The sequence below is a fragment of the Macaca mulatta genome, chromosome 1 (assembly GCF_049350105.2).
Source record: "Macaca mulatta isolate MMU2019108-1 chromosome 1, T2T-MMU8v2.0, whole genome shotgun sequence".
NCBI lineage: Eukaryota > Metazoa > Chordata > Mammalia > Primates > Cercopithecidae > Macaca > Macaca mulatta.
In genome coordinates this window covers 84,183,770-84,206,863 of record NC_133406.1, presented here as the reverse complement: position 1 = coordinate 84,206,863, position 23,094 = coordinate 84,183,770, and the positions used below count along the sequence as shown (strand labels likewise).

Genomic DNA, 23,094 nt, shown 5'->3' with positions numbered 1-23,094 from the left:
CCAGACAAGCTGATTATAAAGTTTATATGAAAAAAATGAACATCAATATATGAATGAAAAACAAACCCAAAAGGTGTGGCATATTTGAATATTCAATGCAATACTACTTTGCAATAAAATGGGTGAATCTCAAAAACATGCTGAACAAAAGAAGCTGGTCAGAAAAGAGTACACATTATCTGATTCCATTTCTGTGAATTCTGAAACAGGCAAAACTAATTTTTTTTCACAGATAAGGCTTTTTTATTTGCCACTATTGTAAGTCCTAACTTTAAACAGATTCAAGGACTGGGTGGTTCATATCCATCAGCTCGTTCAGCTTTAGCACCTGTCTCACCCCCAGTGGCTTTTCCAGAACTGCTACCTTCACCATGAAGCTCCATGGGTTTTCCCAATTCAAACTTGGGCTTCTTCAGCACTTTTACTTTGCTAATGAAGACATCATGGAGAGGATAAATAGATTGGCAAGCCTTTTCTTTGTCTTTTCCAGTGCTGTCTAGAATCAATTTACTGACCACTTCTTTGAGGTCATTTGTCTGCACCTCTCAGGTCATGATTTCCATCATCTTCTTCTGGATTTGGTGAACCTGTTGATGCTGAGCATAAGAGGTCTTCCATATCTGATTGTTGTGTTTCTTAGTAAAACCAACTCAGAACAGATGAAGCAAGTAACTGTCGGTAGTCTTGACATCGACGTGAGCTTCAATCATTGTCTGCCATTTTTTGACCATGGAGCACATTTTGTCACGGGTCAGATCCATGCCACGGAAGTTTGTCAGGCCGTTTTTGCCTTGAACATCTTCAGTAATCAGCTTGAATTTTCTAAATACAACATCATCATTCTGCAAATCAGCAAGACTCACTTCAAACACATGACCCTTGAGGCCATCTGATACATTTGGGTTCCTTCAGTCCTGGTGACTAGCATCTCTCCAAGATTTCTTATAGTGAACATAGCAGGTGCTTTCACATCATACCAATCTTTCTTAGAAAATGGATCAACCACTTTCTTCCTGGCCCCCTGTTTGCCACCTTTCTTAAGGCGCTTGTTCTTGCCAATGGCCATGGTGCTGCTCAGAGAGCCAAAAGGGCTCAGAGAGCCAAAAGCAAAACTAATTTATAGTGATAAAAATCACAGTAGTGGTTTCTTCGGACAGGACATGGAGGGTGTTGATTGAGCAGGGGCACAAGTTAATCTTTTGGGGTGATGGAAATGTTCTATACCTTGATTGATTCAAAACTCTTTGAACTGTACAACTAAAATGAGTCCATTCTATTGTATTAAAATCATAGTCCAATAAGGATGATGTTAAAACCACACTGAGATAACCTTCACCTATCAGATTGACAAAATTCCAAAAATTTGATAACATGCTCTGTCAGCAAAGCTGTGGGAAAAGGCACTCTTAAATACTCCCCGTGGTGGTATAAATTAGTGCAACAGTTATAGAGGGCAATTTGCCAAATCAGTCAATATCACAACCACGTACGTCCTTTGACTTAGCAATTACACTTTTGGGAGTTTATCCTACAGAAATACTTACCTATATGCAAAATAATGTATGCACAAGTTTTTTTGGTGCAACATCATTTGGATTAGCAAAAATTTGAAAACAAACTCAAGGCCCATTAACAGGAGACAATTTTTTTTTAATTGTGGTATTATCATGCCGTTTCACAAAGGTCAACTTTTCAAGAATATGAGGATTTTTTTGTACTGAGCCCTGGAATCAACTCACCTAGAGTCTGATTAGCTCTAGAATTTCTTCTTTTCTTTTTTTTCTTTTTTCTTTTTTTTTTTTTTTTTTTTTTTTGAGACAGGGTCTTGTTCTGTCACCCAGGCACAATCATGGAGTAAGGTGGGGCACAATCATGGTTCACTGCAACATCAACCTCCTGGGCTCCAGCGATCCTCATGCCTCAGCCTCCTGAGTAGCTAGGACTACAGGCACATGCTGCCATGCCCAGATAATTTTGTTTTGTTTTTTTTAAGTAGAGATGGGGTCAAGTTCTGTTACCCAGGCTTGGACTTTTCCGTTACATGAAATAAGATCAAATATTTTTAAGTCATTTTGGGTTGAGATTTTCATTTTGAGCAATTGGAAAATCCTAATTAAGTCAGTTGAATTAGAGGATTTTCATGAATATGTCTCTTTAGTCCTCTCTTTTCCTTGGACTGAGACATGGTCCATGAAGAGCAGAACCAGTGAAAATCCAAATCACAAACCTCATACTGGGCTCAGAATCCCTCTCCTCCTTGGACATCCAGGGACAACCAGGAAACCATTCCTGGGAGTAGCTCCAACTCACAGGCAATTGGACACTTGGTGGGTCAGTACTGGCAAACCCTGGCGGCCCAGCAGCCAATGTGCTTAAGCCATGACTTTAGACTTGTGACATAGAAAGGGCAAAGGCTTTGGAGTTCTGACCTGCATTTAAATCTTATTTCTGTCATTTACTGATTTTAGACCTCCAGCAGCTTGTTTAGCCTCCTTAACCCTCAATTTCTAATCTGTAAAATGGAAGAAATAAATTGACCTCAAAGAGTTTCTCCATGCATTCATTCCTCCCTGAGTGTTTTTGGGCACTGCCCACATGCCAGTGTCCTAGGCACTAGGATATATCAGCGAAAATCAAATGAGTCTTAGAAGGGAGTGTGCGTTCAATCAATGCCAGCTTCCTTCCTCTCCATTTATGTCAGTTGTAACCTCCTAGAGGTCAGGAAGCCAGGTCTGGGGAAGTCCAGGCTCCTGCTGACCCGTTGCCCCAAACTGGCAGAGGGAGGACCCCTAGGATGTGTAGACCTGCACACCAGAACACATCAGTACCTGGGACCAGGGGTGGTAGGCTGGCCAGCTGCCACCATGGCCCGCTCTAAGACACCATGGGGTGCCCATGCCAGACCCTGGCTCTTCCTGCCTGGGCCCAGACTTCTGCTGGAAAGGCTGGTGGCTGCAATCTTGGGATGGGCTGAGAACAGTGAGGCTGAGAGCCCACAGGCCAGAGGCAAGGGCTGTGAGGCCCAGGCGCCAAGACCCCTCACATGCTCCACTGTCCCATTAGACTTCACTTACAAAAGCACAGATCCAGTCAGTCACCATGGCTCATGCCTATAATCGCAGCACTTTGGGAGGCTAAAGCAGGAGGATCATTGAGACCAGCCTGAGCAACATGGCAAGACCATGTCTCAACAAAAAGTTTAGAAATTAGCCAGGCAGGCCGATAGTCCCAGTCACTCGGGAGGGAAGGTGGGAGGATTGCTTGGGCCCAGGAATTCAAGGCTGCTAGTCATGATCTCACCACTGCACTCCAGCCTGGGCAACAGAGTGAGACTCTGTCTCAAAAAGCACAGATTCAAAGTTTCAATCATGGAGAATTTCAAGGACAGCAACCACAGAGCATTAAACCTCAAGTGTGGGGCCTTGTGCAACGCGCTCACCCAGGAAGCAGGCCCTAATAATTTGGGGATATAATTATAGCCTCTCAGAAAATGCTTGTTAATTAATCTAAGCTTCTTGGTGAATTTAAAGCAACTGGAGATCTTTATGGACATCTGTTAGTTTTACTGGACTGAGATAGTGCTTCTCCAAGTATGGTTTCATCTGCCCCCTTCTGTTAAAAGGCAGATCCCTGCACCCCACCCCAGACCTTCTTAATGAGAATCTATGGGAGTGAGGGCTGTGAATTTCATTTGTACACCTCACGATCCTTCTAGGCTTTAAAGATTGAGAACAAGCAAAGCATGGTGGCTCACGCCTGTAATCCCAGGTCTTCAGGAAGCTGAGGTGGGAAGATTGCTTGAGCCCGGGAGGTCAAGGCTGCAATGAGCCATAATTACGCCACTGCACTCCAGCCTGGGCAACAGAGTTAGACATGAGACCCTGTCTCTTTTTTTCTTTCTTTTTTTTTTTTAAATTAATGAATTTATTTATTTAGAGACAGGATCTCAACCTGTCACCCAGGCTGGAGTGCAGTGTGTGATCATAGCTCACTATAACCTGGAACTCCTAGAGACCCCCGTCTCTTTAAACAATTATAAATAAGAATAAGATTGAGAACCACTAGAATCAGGCAACACGTGTAGAAAGCATGGGGTTTCAGGATGAACTCCCCCTTTCCTGTCCCCATTCTGCCATGACTTCATTGGCAGCGACCCTTCTGCTTCATGGAGGTGACGCCTGACCAGCTTGGCTAGCAGGGGTTCTGTGAAGGGCACAGGAGATCACATACGTGGAGGCACTGACCCCATGTCTGTGGACACACACGGCTCCACTCAGGAGCCTCCATGCCGGAGCCAGCATGACATGGCCCCTCGACCCGTCTCACATGCTGTGAATGCAGGTCCCAGGCCTTGGTTCTTTATCCCCAAGTCTTCACTTAAAGTATTATTTCAGCTCTATCCTTCATTTCCCCCTCCTCCCATAATCTCCTTGTGTAGTGCTGGACATGCTCAGCAGCACACAGGAGGGCTGATGGGGATCCCAGGTGGAGACCCAGACACTGAGCATGGGGTCAGGATGAGCGGCGTGCCTGGCCCCTCTGCTAGGTCTCAGCCCATCAAGGCACCTGGTTGTTTCCACCTTCCTAAGAACCCATGGCAAGAAGCAAAGGGCTGGTCCTGACCCTGTGTCCACCATGAGGGTACTCAGAATAGTCTTTCTCCGTATCTCAGACCCCTCAGAAGCCGGAGGAGAAGGGGGAGGAAAGAATGAGCACAGAAGCTCCCCAGAGAAATGCTTCACTGCCCACTGTAATTCTTCTCAGTGGATGTTTCCTTGGATTCTACGAAAGCCTGTTTGCATCTAACAGACTAGGGCAAATCAATAAGGAAAGCTGGTATTCCCGGGGCACTGCCTATAAAGAAGGGAGTGCGGCTGCTCCTACAGACTCTCCAGCAACAGCTCTGAAGCCTGGTGCCACCCTTCAGCCTCCCAACTAGAGAATGAAGGTCTCTGGCCTCTCCTTTCCTGCCACTGCAAACAGGCTCCGTCCTGTCGGTGCACCTAGGGCCTGAGGTTTGGTCAGCTCCCCATGATGGAGTCTGGGCTACCCCTGTCACTCCGAAGGAGAAGTCATTTTCAGTTCCCCTCGCCTCATCTGCCTGTGGACAAATGATGCAACCCCCTCTAGGGGTTTCCCCCAGGCTCAGGGACCCATGTTTCTCCTTGCTACAAGTCCAATGCAACAGACAATGCCACAGCTCTGTCCTCAGCTCTGCCTGTCCCCTCCGGAAGGAAGACACAGAGCCTTGAGGCTCACTCACCTCTCACTCCCAGCACCCCAGCCCAGAGGAAGATGTTGGGCCAAGTTCACCCTATGAGCCCAGAGAAATTCCCCTCCCTCCAGAGGTAAGCCAGCAGCCCCAAAACAAAGACTGGATGTCCCTCCATAGGAATAACCTAATTTGACCTCCATCCTCGAACAGTGCTGTCTCCAGCAGGGGCCTTGCCTTCATGAGTGTGGTGGAGTCTGGAGCCTGAAGCTGCCCGCCAAGCTTCCAGCTAATTGGAAATTGATGACGACCTCTGCATGAGGCTCTGCTGGAAGCTTGTGGGATTTGGATCCTCAAGCAGGGCTGTGTGTCCAGTTGCCCAAACCGGGAACAACACTAAACATACCTTGTAGTCCCCCACCATGATCCCTGTGCAATTCCAGCTTGTGCAGGGCAGCATAACATTCTTAACCAGGAGGTATGGACAGCCCACTTACTTCCCTTCATAGTTGGATTTAAATGTTTTACTTTCATAAATATATATATTATATATATGAAAGTATATATATATATATATTTTATATATATATATTTTTTTAACTCTTAAATATGGTCCAAAGTAGTGACTTAATTTAACAATTAGCCAATCCAAACTTAGGCATATATGCCATGAAATTCTTTGTTTGCTTGTTTTTTTTTTTAATATTTTTTTGGCCGGGTGCAGTGGCTCATTCCTATAATCCCAGTACTTTTCAAGGCCAAGGTGGGAGGATCACTTGAGCTCAGGAGTTCAAGACCAGCCAGCAAGACCTCACTTCTACTTAAAAAAAAAAAAAAAAAAAAAATTAGCCAGGCCTAGTGGCACATGGTCTGTAGTCCCAGCTACTTGGGAGACTGAGATGGGAGGATTGCTTAAGCCTGGGAGATCAAGGCTGCTGTAAGCTGTGATTGTGCCACTGCCCTCCAGCCTGGGTGACAGAGCCAGACACTGTCTCAAAAAAATAAAAAATAAAAAGTTTTATTGAGGTAGAATTAGCAAATAAAAGCCACATATGTTTAAAGTGTATTGTAGAATATTAACATATATATTTGGGGAGTAAAAGTGCAGGTTTCTTACTTGCATATATGGCATAGTGGTAAAGTCTAGGGTTTTAGTGAACCCATCACAATGGTGAACATTGTACCTAATAGGTAATTTTTCAGTCCTTACCCCCTTCCTACCCTCCCACCTTTTGGAGTCTCCAGTGTTTATTATTCCATTTTGTATGCCCACATGTACCCACTGCTTAGCTCTCAAATACTCCATGAAACTTTTTTTTTCTTTTTTGAGATGGAGTGTTGCTCTGTTGCCCAGGCTGGAGTGCAGTGGTGCAATCTCCGCTCACTACAACCTCTGCCTCCTGGGTTCAAGCAATTCTTCCTGCCCTAGCCTCCCAAGTAGCTGGGATTATAGGCGCCCACCACCATGATCGTCTAATTTTTGTAACCATGAAACTTTAAGAGTGCCATGCACCGGCCACCTAACTGAGCAGCTGGTCTATCAGTGACTTCACAGAACTCTCTGCCACCAGGATGCAATTCTTGTTCGTGCTGGGGTTACCACTGCCTGCTGAGGGCCTTCCAGAACCAGAACCAAGCTGCCCTTAGGGTGTTACAATGAAGCTCCTGGACTGCAACGGTGTGTTTGGGCATCTGATTGTCTGGTGAGTGGAAAAGGCTTGGCTCAGCACCTTGCCGTGACCACCAAGGGCATAGATGATGAACTGCCAGCCAAGGCACCATCTATGGTCAAGGAACAGAGCCAGCACTGCCCCAGGGCACCCATCCCAAGGTCACCATGTCTCGCCAGCTCTCTTACCACACTGCCTGGCAGAGTCTGCAGACAGGACAGCCATGTGGAACAGATCTATGGCCAGTAGCTGACTCCCCGATGACAATTCCTGAATAAAGGCCCCAGATACTTGCTGACAGAGAAAGACAGGCATGCTGTAATGACGTGTCCCAGTGAGTGCAAATGTGCCACCGCCACCTTCTGCTCTCCCTGTGCCCTGTGGGGATCCCCAGGCCTCTATCATGAGGCCATGATTCCTCAAGGTCAACACATCAGCACTGAGCCGCCAGTTTCTGGTGCATGGGTGTCAGGCTAAGGAGCTGATCCCATCTGACCATGTCCCAGTCCTCTGCTCAAAGCCAGGGCTTCTGTTAGGGGAGTTCCTCAGCAGTGCATTAAACAAGAGTAGTTTGTGAGTTCCCAGGACCCCCTGCCTCTGGAAGTCCTATTGGCCTGTGTCCTAGGGCTGGGGAGGCAGGATCTTTGTTCCTCAGGAAAGAAACTTTTAGCTCAGGCCCCGAATGACTGCAGAGAATAGACAGGCTGCCTGGCAAGAAGGGCGGCATTCCAGACATCCACTTTTTTTTTGAGATGGGTCTCGTTCTATGGCCCAGGCTGGTCTAGAACTCCTGGACTCAAGTGATCCCCCTGCCTCAGCACCCCATGTAGCGGGGACTACAGGTGAGCACCACCAGGCCTGGCCAATTTTTGTATTTTTCATAGAGATGGGGTCTCATATGTTGCCTAGGCTGGTCTCGAACTCCAGGGCTCAAGCAATCCCTCTGCCTCAGCCTCCCAAAGTGCTGAGAGCCACCATACTCAGCCCAGATACCCTACTCTTAATTGGCTAACAGCACATTGTCCACCTGGAGAGGTGACTGTGCCCAGTTAATCCATCCCCCAAGCAGTGGGCACACTGGCGGCTGCCTGCCTGGGCCTTTCTCCCTGTCCCAGACATGTATCATCCATCCCAGCCTTCCAAAGAGGTGACTCAAGGGAGGGAAGACCCTTTTGGCTCGCTATGACATGTGGCCCCAGCACACTTCCTTCGCTCCTCTCTCCTCCGACCCCTGTGGCTTCTCTCAGTGAGACAACCTCTCACTGCCTCTCCTCTTCCCCACACCCTCTCCCCAGCTCCCTTCTCTCTAGGGGCTCAGCCTCTGTCTGCCTTGGCTCTTGGCTGAATGATTGAATGCTTTAATTTATTTGCCAGGAGATGTCTTTACAGCTCTGCCCTCAGTAATTCACATGGCAGTCGTCTGCTGGGATGTGTATAATTCAGTGCCGAGAGGGCTCTGGGATGTGCGGACGCAAAGGAGCCCAGGGAGACACTGCTTGAGACGAAACTACTGGAAAGGAGGCTTGGAGAGATCAAAGCAGGCTGGCGGATAGGTGTGGGTAGGAAGAATCCTGCCCCAGCCAGGGGCTAGCCTAGTGCTTCTCCACACTGGCTGCACATTGGAGTCACCTGGGGAGCTTTAAAAATTAATGATGCCTGAGCCCCACCCCAGACCAATTAAATAAAGCATCCATATTTTCAAAAAGCTCCCCTGGTGATTCTAAAGTTGACCCAGGGATGAGTGTAACAGGCTCAGCCGCAGCTGCTGGGGAGGGAGAGAAGCGATGGGAACACACTTAGGCAAAGGAATGTTAGGTTGACCACACACCTCCCCTTCAAGGCCATGCAGCAGAGAGCCAGGGCACAGTGGCATAAACCATGGGCTTGTGTACCTGGCTCTAAGTGAGAAGGGTGTCCCTGAAAAGCTCAGCATTCTGGAGGCAGAGTGGGGGTCCCTCCTGCTCAGGTGCCCCAGAGAGTAAGGCGGGAGGGGACACCAAAACAGCCCAGGCCTCATGCCTTTGCCTCTGTCCTTCTTAATCTCACCCCGCTCCCTGCACCTCCACCACTCTCTTCACCTTCTAAATCCTCCCTGTTCACAAAGACTCCCCTTAAATGGCACCTCCTTTTCATTCCACAAGCAAAGACAGAGTACGAACTATGCGTCAGGCCCTGGTTTCTGGTAAGGGAAAGATGGAGACATCTGGGGCCTACCTGAAGCTGCTCACAGACAGAAAGTGACCCCTGGGAACCACGCAGTCCTTACAGTGCAGTAAGTGCTGTCAGGGCCTGGGCGCCCAGTGATGGGGCTCTTCATCAACCCTGGGCTCTGCCTATGGGACTTTAAGGTTTTCTGGGAGGAGATGACATTTGAGCTGAGTTTTTTGTGTTTTCGGTTTTTTCTGAGACAGAGTCTCGCTGTGTCGGCCAGGCTGGAGTGCATTGGTGCGATCCTGGCTCATTGCAGCCTCCGCCTCCCGGGCTCAAACAATTCTCCTGCCTCAGCCTCCCCAGTAACTGGGATTACAGGTGTGTTCCATCACGCCTGGCTAATTTTTGTATTTTTACTAGAGGCGGGGTTTCACCATGTTGGCCAGGCTGGTCTCAAACACCTGACCTCAGTTGATCCACCCGTCTCGGCCTCCCAATGTGCTGGGGTTACACCGTGTCCAGCCTGAGCTGAGTTTTAAGGGACCATGGAATTCCCCAGATTAATCAATATCTTCCTTCTCCCTGTACATGCTGCACCTTTTCTCTACCAGGTGCCTTGTAACAGTTAGATGCTTATGTGACTGCATCTGCAGAGGTGAGGTGCTTGGGTGCAAACCAGGCATCTTATTCACTTTGGTAATAGGTGATAGGCCTAGTACTATGTCTGGTGCACTGTAGGTACTCGATGAATGACTGTTTAACTGAACTAAATGCAATTACAGTTTACACTTTTGTTGGGGAGGGAACGGCAAGAGCTAGGGTCTTGCCAATGGCTCTATATGTGGGCCCCTGTGGGCCCAGGTCCCCACAACTCTCTGCTGTCTGGACTTTGTGTGCTCCGAGCGCTGGTAGGAGAGACATGGTCACTGAAATGAGGCCCAAAGTGACTGAAGCTGGGGCCACTGTGGATGCTGAAGAAGGTGAACTGCAAGAGGGTACAAGGAAGGCCAGGATGTGCAACAGTGGGCCTAAGGACTAAATGTAGGGGTAAGGTCAGAGGCCAGGCACCCACCCTGCAAGGAGAGCCAGGAGCCAGGGTGCCAAGGACAGCCTCCCTGGAGGCCACCTAGTAGGCAGGGCTTCTGTGCATGTGGGACCAGGGCTGACTCCACGATGCACACAATTCCCAGGAGGGATAGGAATGAGGAGAGAGACTTGTGTGGGGCTTGCAGTGTTCCATGAAGAAAGGGAGAAAGGAGACAAGAGAACACGAGCAGCAGTCTGAAGGATTTCAGGGCTGCCTGTGGAGCCAGGCACAGAAGCGTGTGCCTGTAGTCCCAGCTATTTGAGAGGCTGTGGCAGGAGGATTGCTTGAGCCCAGAGGGTGGAATGAGCCCAGGAGTTCTGGACTGTAGTGTGCTATGCCAGTGGGGTGTCCGCACTAAGTCTGGCATCAATACGGTGACCTCCTGGGAGCAAGGGGCCACTAGGTTGCTTAAGGAGGGGTGAACTGACTCAGGTCAAAATCAGAGCAGTTCAAAACTCCCGTTCTGATCAGTAATGGAATCGCACCTGTGAATAATCACCACACTCCAGAATGGGCAACACAGTGAGACCCCATCTCTAAAAATAATAATAATTAAAAATTTAAACAGAAAAAGATTTCCTGTGGAGGGTTTTCAAAATACACTGGCCTAAGTTTAGCTGTCCCAGAGATTTTGATCTGGGCAGCCCAACTGTGTATCTGGGGGATAATACATGAAATTAATACATGTACAGTGCTTAGAAGGGCTCACATTAGCATGCAAAAAAATGTTAGCTCTGTTATTCATTATTACCCAAAAAGCCTATTATCTACTCTGTGTAGCACCGGAAGTACTGACACTGACAAGCCCACATCTCTGCTCTTTCAGAGCTTACAACTTGCAGACGGTGGGGGGCGGGGGGGGAAACATTAAAACTAAGCAAATTCAAAGAGTGCTATATCCAGTCTGCCCTCAAAGCCTACCTTTTCTGCCTCATAGGTCTGTCCTTTTCTTGCCTCCCACTGCCACAGTCCTGGTCCAGGCTGCCATCACCTCTCACCAGGATGGCTCCAACAGCTCCCAGTTTTCCCTGCCTGCAGCCTTGCAGCTCTCCTCACAGTGCAACCAGAGGGATTGTCTAAAAGGCACATCTTCCTCCTCTCCTGCCAGTTTCCAAATCTCTTCTCCAAGTGTGCTCCCGGCAAATTAAACAAGACAACCAACCCAGGCTGGAGTAGATCTTGCGGGTTTCTTTCATCAACATCACACCTCATTAGGTTGATTTGTGTGTTTCCAGAGATGCATGTGCTGGGTGTGTGTGTATTTTGAACACCATCTAGTGGACAATAAGGCAATTTATTTCCAGGCTATGGAATGAACCCCCCAAGCCCTAGTCAATCTTTCTAACTTCAAAGATTTAATAAGGAGCCAGATTTTAAAAGCAAATATTGTTCTTGACCCCATAACAAGATCAGAGGCAGAGGCAACTTGCAGCCTGCTTCAGAAGCTCCACTCTGCCAACAGGCCAGGGGGAAAGAAGGAGTGGGGTGGTGCCAAATAGAGGTAACTTTGGCCCTTAAGATCCTTTTGTCCACACCCTGGATGCTGGTTCCTTGCTCTCCTTGTAGCTTCAGATTCTCAGCTGGTTTCCCATCACTTTTCCTAAAAGGATAACAGCCCTGCCTAGCAGATTTCAAATTTCAGTCTACCAAGCTCTGCTATTTCTCTCTCTCTCTCTCTCTCTCTCTCTCTCCTGTCTTAATTTTTAAGAGACAGAGTCTCACTCTGTCACCCATGCTGGAGTGCAGTGGCACAATCGCAACTCATTGCAGCCCTGAGCTCCTGGGCTTAAGCTGTCCTCCCACCTCAACGTCTGGGACTACAGGCCCTTGCCACCTAACTTTTTAAAATGTTTTGTAGAATGGTTGGGTTTTGTAGCCCATACCTGTAATCTCAGCACTTTGGGAGGGCAAGCCAAGGAGATCGCTTGACCCCAGGAGTTCAAGACCAGCCTGGGCAACATGGCGAAACCCCATCTCTACAAAAAATTCAAAAATTATCCTGGCATGGTTGTGAGTGCTTGCAGCCTCAACTACTTGGGAGGCTGAGGTGGGAGGATCACTTGAGCCTAAGAGGAGGAGGCTGCAGTCAGCCAAGATCACACCACTGCACTCCAACCTGGGCAACAGAGCGAGACTCTGAGTCAAAAAAATAAAAAAAATTGTTTTTGTCAAGATAGGGTCTCTCTGTGTTTCCCATGCTGGTCTCCAATTCCTGGCCTCAAGCAATCCCCCTGCCTCAGCCTCCCAAAGTGTTGGGATGACATATGTGAGCCACCACACTCGGCCTCCAAGCACTGCTGTTTCCCACGGTAAATTAATAAATTGGTGTCCTGATTTCCGTATCAATCTCCCAATTGGTTCCCAATGGATTCCTTCCGAATACGTGGACAAAATTGAGTTACAAGACTAAGAAAGCTCAGTGTCAGACCCTAGAACATGGTGAGCCCATCAAGGTCAGGCCACCTGGTCATTCCTTGAGCACCAGTCAAATGACCTCCCTGTGGAATGGCCATCTTGTCACTACCACATTTACATCCCAAGAATGTGAGTGCTCAGAGCATGGCCTCTTCTCAGGCTGACAAGTCTTGACCAGAAGGCATTCATTTAATATCAAATATTTATGGAGCTTCCTCTGTGGGCCTCACTAGAGGCTTAACATGCATTATCTTACTTAATCTTCACATTGGCCTCTTAGGTACATACTCCATTTTACAGGTGAGCATTTATCTCCATTTTACAGGTGAGCAGATGGGCCTAGAGAGGTGAAGAACTTTGCTTATAGACACAGAGCTAGCAAGAGGCAGGTCCTCCTGGGACTTTACAACCTGGGCAATTTAACTACCATGCCTTGTGTGACTCTGGAATGAGGACCTAGATTATCTGTCAGGGACCTAGTCAAAAGCTTTCTTTCTCCCTTACTTTCTGAGAAAACTATACACTGGACTTGTTGAATGGCTAGCTCTGTAACCTCCCAAAGGGATCAGCTCAGTCCTTACTTTTAACAACGTCCTATTGATGAGGGGCCCCAAAGAACCTGTCTGTTAACAGGCACCAGCACCCACTGGGCACAGACCCTTGGTAAACCATAGTTTGAGGTTACAGGGTAGGACTGTAAATTTATTTCCCCTTTAAGGATACCCAGAAAGAAGTGATCCTATGGAGAGACAGTTCCCTGGACCAAAGACACCTGCCCTTCCATGGTCCTCGCTTACACTATAGGCAGACCCCTCAAGGAGATGGGCACAGTGCGATGGATCCAGCTTCAAACTCCAGCAGACTCACTCATTACAAGGACAATCAGACTGCCTGAGAGCCCTGCCTTCCACAACATGTTGCTTCCCACACCCAGGGCAGACCCAGGGCAGAAGTGCTGGGGAGAGCGTCCATTGGGTTTGCCTGGTTTTGATTTGCTGTTTGAAACTTTTTATTGTGAAATTGGGCCAAGCACTGTGGCTTATGCCTGTAATACCAGCACTTTGGGAGGCCGAGATGGGTGGATTGCTTCAGCCCAGGGGTTCGAGACCAGCCTGGGCAATGTGGTGTAACCCCATCTCTACAAAAAAAAAAAAATACAAAAATTAGCCCAGTGTGTTGGTGGGTGCCTGTAGTCCCAGCTACTCAGGAGGCTGCAGTGGGAGGATCTGTTGAGCCCAGGAAGTTGAGGCTGCAACGAGCTGAGATCCTGCCACTGCACTCCAGCCTCGGAAACAGAGTGAGGCCCTGTCTCAAACAAACAGACAAACCCTTTTATTATGAAATACATGAATGTGAATATTATATATAAGCCTTTTAAAGATTAGTAATAATATAGTCATGTACTCATTATCAAGTTTAAGAAATAGAATAATACCAATAACTTTGGAGCTCCATGAGTTTTCTTCTCCAGTTGTATTTCCCTCCATCACCCCAGAAATAACCACTATTTGAAAATGTATGTTAAGCATTTCCTTGCTTTTCTTTAATGTATTACAATATATGTATGCAACTTTAAACAAAGTATTGCTTCATTCTTCCTGACTTTGAATTTTGTATAAGTGGATCCACACTAAATGAATTATTTTCAGAATTACTCATTTCACTTAGGCTTGTGTTTTGAGATTCACATTATTGACAGGTGGGCTGTAATTCATTCATTTACACTGCGATATGGTATTCTATTGAATGACTATACTACAATATACTTATCTATTCTACTGTTTGTAGATATTTGGGTTGTTTCCATTTGGGGCTATTATAGACAATCCTACTATAAACATTTTGGCCATCTCCCTGTCTTCCTGGTGCCCCTGGAAAAGTTTTCATGGGATAAACCTAGAACTGGAATTATGGGTCAGAGAGGACGATCAAGTTCACATTTATTAAGCAATGGCTGGCTATTATTTTATGCTCCCCTGATGTTGGCTCTACATGGGGCAGTTGCCACTGCTTATTTATTTGGCAAACATTTATTGAGTTATTTTTGTGCCAATCACTGTGTTAGGTACTAGGGTTTGAAAGATGAGCAAGATACTGCCTTTGTCCTAAAGGAATTCACAGGTTAGATGGTACAATGGACTGAATGTTTATGTCACCCCCAAATTCATATGTTGAAATCCTAACTCCCCAGGAGACAGTATTTGGAGGTGGGGCTTTCGGGAGGTGATTAGGCCGTGAGGACATAGCCCTTGTGAATAGGATTAATGCCCATATATAAAGGAGACCCCAGCATTTTGGGAGGCCGAGATGGGCAGATTGCTTCAGCCTGGGAGTTCCAGACCAGCCTGGGCAACATGGAAAAACCCCGTCTCTACAAGAAAAATACAAAAGTTTTTTTCCCTTTCATCATGTGAGGTTACAGCGAGAAGGCACCATCTATGAGGAAGTGGCCCTCACCAGATACTGAATGTGCCAGCACCTTGATCTTGGATTTCCCAGACTCCAGATTTTTGTTGTTTGTAAACCACCTGGTCTACGGCATTGTGTTATTACAGCCCCAACAGACTAAGACAGATGGGAAAGCCAGATATGTGAGCAGATTATTGTAAAAAAAAAAAAAAAAAAAAAGGGATTCCGCACATGGCAGGGGAAAATCTGTGAGTTTAGATTAGGTGACTCTGCACAAATGCCAATCCACTATCTTGGGTTCTTAACTATAGCCGGCCGGTTAACTTTGAGAGAAGGGCCTCTTGGGTCATGTCCACTGGACACAGTCCCATTGCTGAATCTGAATAGGGACCTTGTGCTCTGTGCCTGTCTGTGGTATCATCAAGGTGACCAACCCTGTCTTGGGTCAACCCTGCTTCCTGAGCCGGAATCATCACAGGCTTGCTCGTGGCTACCTCCTTAGATCCCTGCCCACTTACCCATCTCACAATTATGGAATGCCTCTTTCCGGATCACTAGCCCTCAACTCATAAATTAATGGTCTCTGCTGGGCCAGCATGAGGAAGGCATAGGCCTTGGGTGACCTTTGGAAAAGCAATTACCTCTGGCCTCAGCTGTAAATCTAGCAGACCAGGCATGTCTCCACAAACCCTTCTTGTTTCAAAAGTCTGGGGGTTTTGGGCCAGGAGCAGTGGCTCATGCCTGTAATCCCAGCGCCTTGGGAGCCCAAGGAAGGAGTGTCACCTGAGCCCAGGAGTTAGAGGCTCCCAATAGCAGTGAGCTATTGACCATGCCACTGCACTTCAGCATGGGCAAGAGGGCAATACCCTGTCTCAAAAAAAAAAAAGTCTGAGGATTTTGGCACATGTAATTGTATACTAGAGAATTAAATTCAACTCAATTATTTTTCAATATGTCAAATAACAAATCCTACCACAATAGGGTTCTGCTGTAATTCAAAAAAATCAAATCTCAAAACATTAAATTATTTATGTTTAGTTCTAGCTGAATTTTCTGCCCCCTGAAATTGTAAAGAAAGAAGAATCACGGAATTTTGATGCTATTTTTCTTAAAGAAGAGTTATTGGAAAATAAATCATAAAAATTGAAAAAAGTTTCTGTGTAAACATGGTTAGGAAATCTGCACTCTGATTAGAATTATGTAACAATTTCCAAAGCAGCTCTGTTTCATAAAAGCAAAGATGCCCAGCTGGGTCATAATGTAAATGTGGTTTGTTGAAGCTATTTCCCCCTTGGACTGGTAAACTATCTGTAGCTTTATTTTCTTTCCTTTCTTCCTTTATCGTGTGTTTAAAAGAAGAAAGTAGTAAAATAAGATCCACTCAGTCACTAAGAAAACAAGGACAAAGGTTCTCAAACTATAATCAAGGAAACGAAAAAATCTACATTTCCCATGGCTTTGCTGTCATTTGAGAAGTCAGCTGGCTGTGGCCGCCGAGGCTCCTGCATCAGCCCCAGTCCTACAGATCAAGCAGTGGTCTCCTGACATTTATTTCCAGGGTGTCTCATTCCTTCACAACAAAGCCCCATTCTTGACAGAAAATCGGCATCCAGGACAATTGCGTGGGCTTGGAAGGGAACATCATTTTTGGAGGCAGTTGCGAGTTTCTGTATGCTGGCCTCGTGTTTTAAAATAACTGGGCTTATTTGCTCTGTGAGAAACGTGCTCAGGAGAACTGGTCGACGCAGGCAGAGTTGCTGCAGTGGTGCCAGAGGCAGAGCGTTCTGCACGTGGCAAACTCAACCAGCATCAGCTGAACCGAATTAACTCAATGCCACCCAATGGGCTCTGCTCTTCATCATGCCCTGATGGACTTACCCTGACTTTTTTAAAGGCAAGTCCAAAAAATTCATTTGACATATTTATAAACGTATTCAATCATTCATTCATTTACTCAACAAATGTTCACTAAGTACCAACCTAGTACCTGTGCCAGGTACTAGGCTAAGTGTTAAGAATACAAAAGACTTCACATGTTAAAACTTAACCTATATTGCCAAGTAGGAGGGCTGTGCTGTTCATTCATTTTCTCATTTATACATTCATTCACCAGGCAGTGGGGGTATAAAATGAGTAAGATTCTTGAGCAGAAAGTGTCAGTCCTCAAAGAATTTCTAATGGAATAAGGAAATGTAATTGTCATGGTAAGGACAGTTACAGAGGGCTTCCTTTAATTAATGTATTTTTTATTTCTTCTCTGGAGAGGCTGTTTTTTCTAAGATGCCTGTACCAGCTGTCCCTTTGAAATAGATCTATGTTCAAGTGTTGTCAATCACTTAAAAAGAGCCAGGCACTGTGGTTCACACCTGTAATCCCAGCACCTTGGGAGGCCAAGGTGGGCTGATCACCTGAGGTCAGGAGTTTGAGACCAGCCTGGCCAACATGGTGAAACTTCATCTCTCCACTAAAAACACAAAAATTCGCTGGGCGTGGTGGCGGGCGCCTATAGTGCCAGCCACTCTGGATGCTGAGGCAAGAGAATCGCTTGAACCAGGAGGCAGAGGTTGCAGTGAGCCGAGATCACACCATTGCACTCCAGCCTAGGTGACAAGAGCAAAACTCCATATCAAAAAAAGGATCTCATGGCTATACCCTTTCCTCCACCCTGAGTCCCAGGAGGGCTTTGTGCCCAAGGTGCCCCTTTAGTGCAAACCATACATCTCTCCCTTGCAGAGGCTTGGGAAGCAGTCATCAAAGCAAGGGGAGTCCTGGGGTCATCCATGCGGTCATGTTTATGCCAAGCTCTGCTCCTAGCTTGAGGGTTACAGCAAAGAACGGGAATGAGACCCAGGGCTCCTGCTCACAGGATGCCTGCCTTCTGGGGTAGTCACCAAAGCGTTAAGGGGGTCAGATTGCAGGTGTTGTACGTTCTTCTTTATACTTCAATAGAGTGTGGTTTTGTCTTGTTTTCACAGACTTTGTGCATTATTTATATAATCAGAAAAAGAGACAAGAAGGCTGTTTACATTGTGGATTTTTTAAAAAAGGAAAAAAAGAAAAGAAGGGGAGGCGGAATGTGGTAGAGGCAGCCATGGAAACCAAGCCCCCTCTGCCTCTCACACCTCACAGGACTCTGGCTTCAATCCACCCACCACAGGCTCCCTTAAGCATTTCTTTCTTCCTTCATCATGTGAGAACATCTTTTTTCTCTAGTCTCACTCTTTTAATAAACCAGGCAACATAATGCATGTTGAAGAGCATTTGGAAGTTAAGAGCAAACAAGGGAAATGAAGTAAGACATGTTTATATCACTTTTTTAAAAAGACTGTGAAGCTTAAAGTAAACAACATTGGGAATTATTTTTAATAGGCACAAGATGATACAGGAAATTCACAGCAGAAGAAATTGCAACAGCCAATGAAACATAAAAAGATATTCAACCTTATTGCCAACCAAAGTCTACATAAATAAAAATAACATGGTGGCTTACGCCTGTAATTCCAGCACTTTGGGAGGCCAAAGAGGGTGGATCGCCTGAGTCCAGAAGGTATACCTGGCCAACATGGCAAAAAAATTAGCCAAGCGTGGTGGCACGAGCCTGTAGTCCCAGCTACTCCGGAGGCTAAGGTGGGAGGATCACTTGGGCCCAAGAGGCTGAGGTTGCAGTGAGCTGAGATCATGCCACTGCACTCTAGCCTGGGGGGCAGAGCAAGACACTGTCCCTCCCCCACCCAAAAAAAAAAAGAATTGAGGGAAGGAGACGCTGCAAATGCCCCCCATCCAAAAACCACACCCTGAGGATGTTTGTCAAAAAAAATCTTAAAAAAGAAAACACACACACTAAAACTGATAATACAGCCCAGGCACTGTGGCTCACACCTGTAATCCCACCACTTTGGGAGGCCAAGGTGGGAGGATTGCCTGAGGCCAGGAGATTGAGAACAACCCAGGCAACAGAGTAAGACCTCATCTCTAGAGTAAAAGAAAAAAACTAGCTGGTCATGATAGTGTGCGCCTGTAGTCCCAGTTACTCAGGAACCTGGGGCCGGAGAATCACTTGAGCCCAGGAATTTGAGGCTGCAGTGAGCTATGACTGCACCACTGCATTCAGCCTAGGTGACAGACGGAGACCTTGTCTCTAAAAACTACATGCATACATACATACATACATACATACACACATACATAATTGATAATACGACAATATTAAGTATCAGTTGTGGAACAACTAGCTCTCATATGTTGCTCTTGAAAATGTGACTTGATACAACTATCTTGGAAAACTCTGGCAGAATCTACCAAAGCTAAACATATGCAAGCCCTATGACTTGGTAATCCCACTCCCAAGTAAACATCTAACAGAAACTCACATGAAGGAGAACCAAAAGGTATATACCTTCAAGTGGATAGCAAAAAAACTTGAAACCGCCCAAAAAAAATAAAAACAGCCCAAACCTCCATCAACAAAAGGATGGAAAGTAAACTGATATCTGGTCACCCAGTGAAATAGTACATAGCGATGAGAATGAACAAACTGCACCCACACGAAACCATGTGGGTGACCCTCACATTCATAATGTTGAGCAAAAGCAGTCAAGTACACAAGATCACATAGTGTATAATTCCACTTATAAAAAGCTCAAAAGCAAAACTATACCAATAGAAGTCAGAACTGTGGCTGGTGGGAGGTAGTCGTGGGGAAGAGCTGGAAGTGTTCTACACCCTGACCTGGCTTGTGGTCATACAGGTGAATCCATCAGTAAAAACTTCATCAGACTGTACACTCCAGGTACACACATGTCACTGTACGTTATTCTTCAAAAACATCATTACAAATAAAATTAGAAAATCGGTCGGACACGGTGGCTCATGCCTGTAATATCAGCACTTTGAGAGGCCAAGGTGGGTGGATCACTTCAGCCAAGGAGTTCGAGACCAGCTGGGCGACATGGCGAAACCCCATCTCTATACAAAATACAAAAATTAATCCCAGCTACTTGGGGAGCTGAGGCGGGAGGATCGCTTGAGTCCTCGAGGTCAAGGCGGCAGTGAGCCACGATGGCGCTACTGCACTCCAGGCTGAGCGACAAAGTGAGAACCTGTCTCAAAAAAATAAAGTAGGCCAGGCATAGTGGCATGCACCTGTAATTCCAGCTGCTCAGGAGGCTGAGGCAGAAGAATTGCTTGAATGTGGGAGGTGGAGGTTGCGGTGAGCCGAGATCACACCGCTGCACTCCAGCCTGGGTGACAGAGTGAGATTCTGTCTAAATAAAATGAAATAAAATAAAATAAAATAAAAGCAGAAAATCATTTACTTCTCAAAATTCAAAGGATTGCGCTTTTCCCCATATGTTCACAGCTGTGGATATTGTTTGTCTCACACCTATAATCCCAGATGTGTTGCTAGTGGATGTATAAATGAGTGTATGGCATGATCTCAGCTCACTGCAACCTCCACCTCCCAGGTTCAAGCAATTCTCCTGCCTCAGCCTCTAGAGTAGTTGGGACTACAGGGGTGGGCCACTATGCCTGGTTAATTTTTGTGTTTTTAGTAGAGACGGGGCTTCACCATATTGGCCAGGCTGCTCTCGAACTCTTGATCTCAGGTGATCTGCCCACCTCAGCTTCCCAAAGTGCTGGGATTACAGGTGTGAGTCACTGTGCCTGGCCTATTTTTCACATTTTTTAAGAGAAAAAAAAGAAAACCTAAACAACCTAATTTTTTTTAAAGCCAAGTAACTTATGGGAAGATAGACTGAGCACATGTCATTAACACCCCTCCTGTCCCAAATCCCATGAAGTCAGAGAAGAAATATCTTAAAATAAACTAATGTATCCATAATAGTACAGGAAAAGCGTACAGCAAAGTGTGCCATCAGTGCTTTTGGATCACTTCCTATTCGCCCCATTGATGGAGGAGGGATCTCCCACCCTCAATAGGATGTGATGGCCGAAGACATGGTACCTGACACTGAACAGAAGAGGCTGGCAGCAGCTTATTGCTCAGAGTCTGGAGGAGTTGTCAAGATTGATCAGGAGTAGAACCCTGCAGGGCTACATAGGGGCTGCCATGGGGAGCAGAGTGAGCCAGCAGGGACTGTGGGAGGCAGGCTCTGTAGTGACGAGACGGTGGGGTGACCTTTGGATCCCACATGAGGATGTGATTGGCTTGTTTGAATCTTTTGCCCAGCTGGCAAAAGGTGAAATCCATTAAGTTGGGGTCTAGGTGGGTAGGGTGCAGCGGATCCAGTTGATTGGGGAACTAGCTGGTGGGGAGCCTTTCCTGCTGGGTGGGGAAATACCTAGTTAGTGCCTGGGAACTCATGTTAGGCCCTGTGAGGCCCAAGGATGGAATCACAGGCCTCACAATCAGAAGTGGACCTATATATCAGGAAGCCCTGCAGGATGGACAGCACACAGGATTAGGTGTATGTGGGAGACTCCCAGATAGCAGCTAAGGAGGGGCCTGCTGCAGAGCCAGGAGTGAGTAAGGAAACTGCAAACCCAGGCAAGGAGGAGGGCGTCCTGGCATTTGTCAAGGTGGTGTGGGCACAGCCAGTGTGGGGATGAGGGAGGCTCTGTGGCTCCAGGTTGCTGCTGACCCCTGGGGAAGATGGAACTCCCACAGCCAGAGACAACCCACTGGCACCCCCACCACAGGGGCACACACCCACCCTCACCTCCCCACACACAAAGTCACCAGACATAGCTGTGGAAAGAAAGCAGGAGATGGGTATCAAGATTGTCTCAAATACACAAATGAGCAGATAAGCAAGAACTGAATGGTTGAAAACCATCAACACTGTGAAAGACACCTACAATAAACGTAGTGAGCTCGGATTCAGTGTTATGGTGACTGGTGATGGCGTCCTTCCTCCCCCACACCTCATTTCCAAATAGGAGCAAGATAAATCGTATCTTGCGATAAGCAGATAAGGGAGGAGAGCATGGAGGAGAGCACATCCAGGTAGGGAAATAGCACATGACCCTCTTCAGAAGTGGGAGGAAGTGGTACGGTCCTTGTTGTCCCAAAGATTCTCCAGATCGACTCTCCCTGGAACAGGCCACAAACAGAAGAGATTCCTGAAAACACTGCTGCTCTCTGTAAGTCCCAGGAAGCCACAAGACCCCAAACTGAACCCATCAATATGTAAGCCAGGGTGGACAATTGCTACCAGGGAGTATCAAACCACAGCTATGACCAGGATGAATTTGGACCCACAGCCACATCCTGAGAACCAGCTATAGTTGGAGGCTCAGAGCAATCCTCTCACTAACCTCACAATTACACAGCCCCACATCTTACCATTTGTGTTTTGGGACACCACATTATGGAAGGGTCTTACTATGCCAAACTCAGCAGAACTGACAAACCTGAAGATTAAAGACACATCATTAAGAGAGCAATAACTTCTAGACTATGTTGCATTCGTTAAATATCAGCTCAAGATACTGGAAAGTAAAACATGTAATGGCTAAAATTTGTTAATCTAATGAAAGATGGACACAGTAGAAGCTTTCGTCAGTGACCTGAGAAATTGAGCTGAGACAGTTTCTCACTAACTTGCAAAAAGTTAGAGATAAACAGAATGCTATGAAATTGGGAGAGTATTTCTAAAACTGGAGCAAAGCAAATGGTCAAATCAATGATAGAAAAAAAAAAGTGTCCACACATCTGAAGATCTGATTTTTTGGATTGCAAGCGCCATTTAGTCCTGAGGAAGAAGAATAATGTAAGATACAACTGTGGCAGACACTGCTAGCTGTCCATGGAAATCTGTCCCTGCCTTCTTCCCAGATATAGGCTAACCTGCGCTCCCATCTTCCTTGTCTCTAGGTGTGAAATAGGAGCCCAGCTCCTCTGTGCAACTTCTGCCTCACCTTTTTAATAGGAAACCCTGGAGTGGGGCTTTAGACATCCCCCACCACCACCACCACACACACACACACACACACACACACACCAGCAGTCAGAATTGTGTGTCTCTCTTCTTTCTTTTTTTTATTTTCCTTTTTGAGACAGAGTCTCCGTCTGTCGACTAGGCTGGAGTGCAGTGGCGCTATCTCGGCTCACTGCAACCTCCGCCTCCCAGGATCAAGGCATTCTCCTGCCTCAGCTTCCTGAGTAGCTAGGATTACAGGCATGCACC

General features: G+C 46.6%; 1 pseudogene; it reads right to left on the bottom strand.

Annotated features, from left to right (window-relative positions):
* Positions 1–281: 281 nt before the first annotated feature.
* On the bottom strand, positions 282–1,066 carry LOC698564 (small ribosomal subunit protein eS1 pseudogene; annotated as a pseudogene).
* Positions 1,067–23,094: the final 22,028 nt, after the last annotated feature.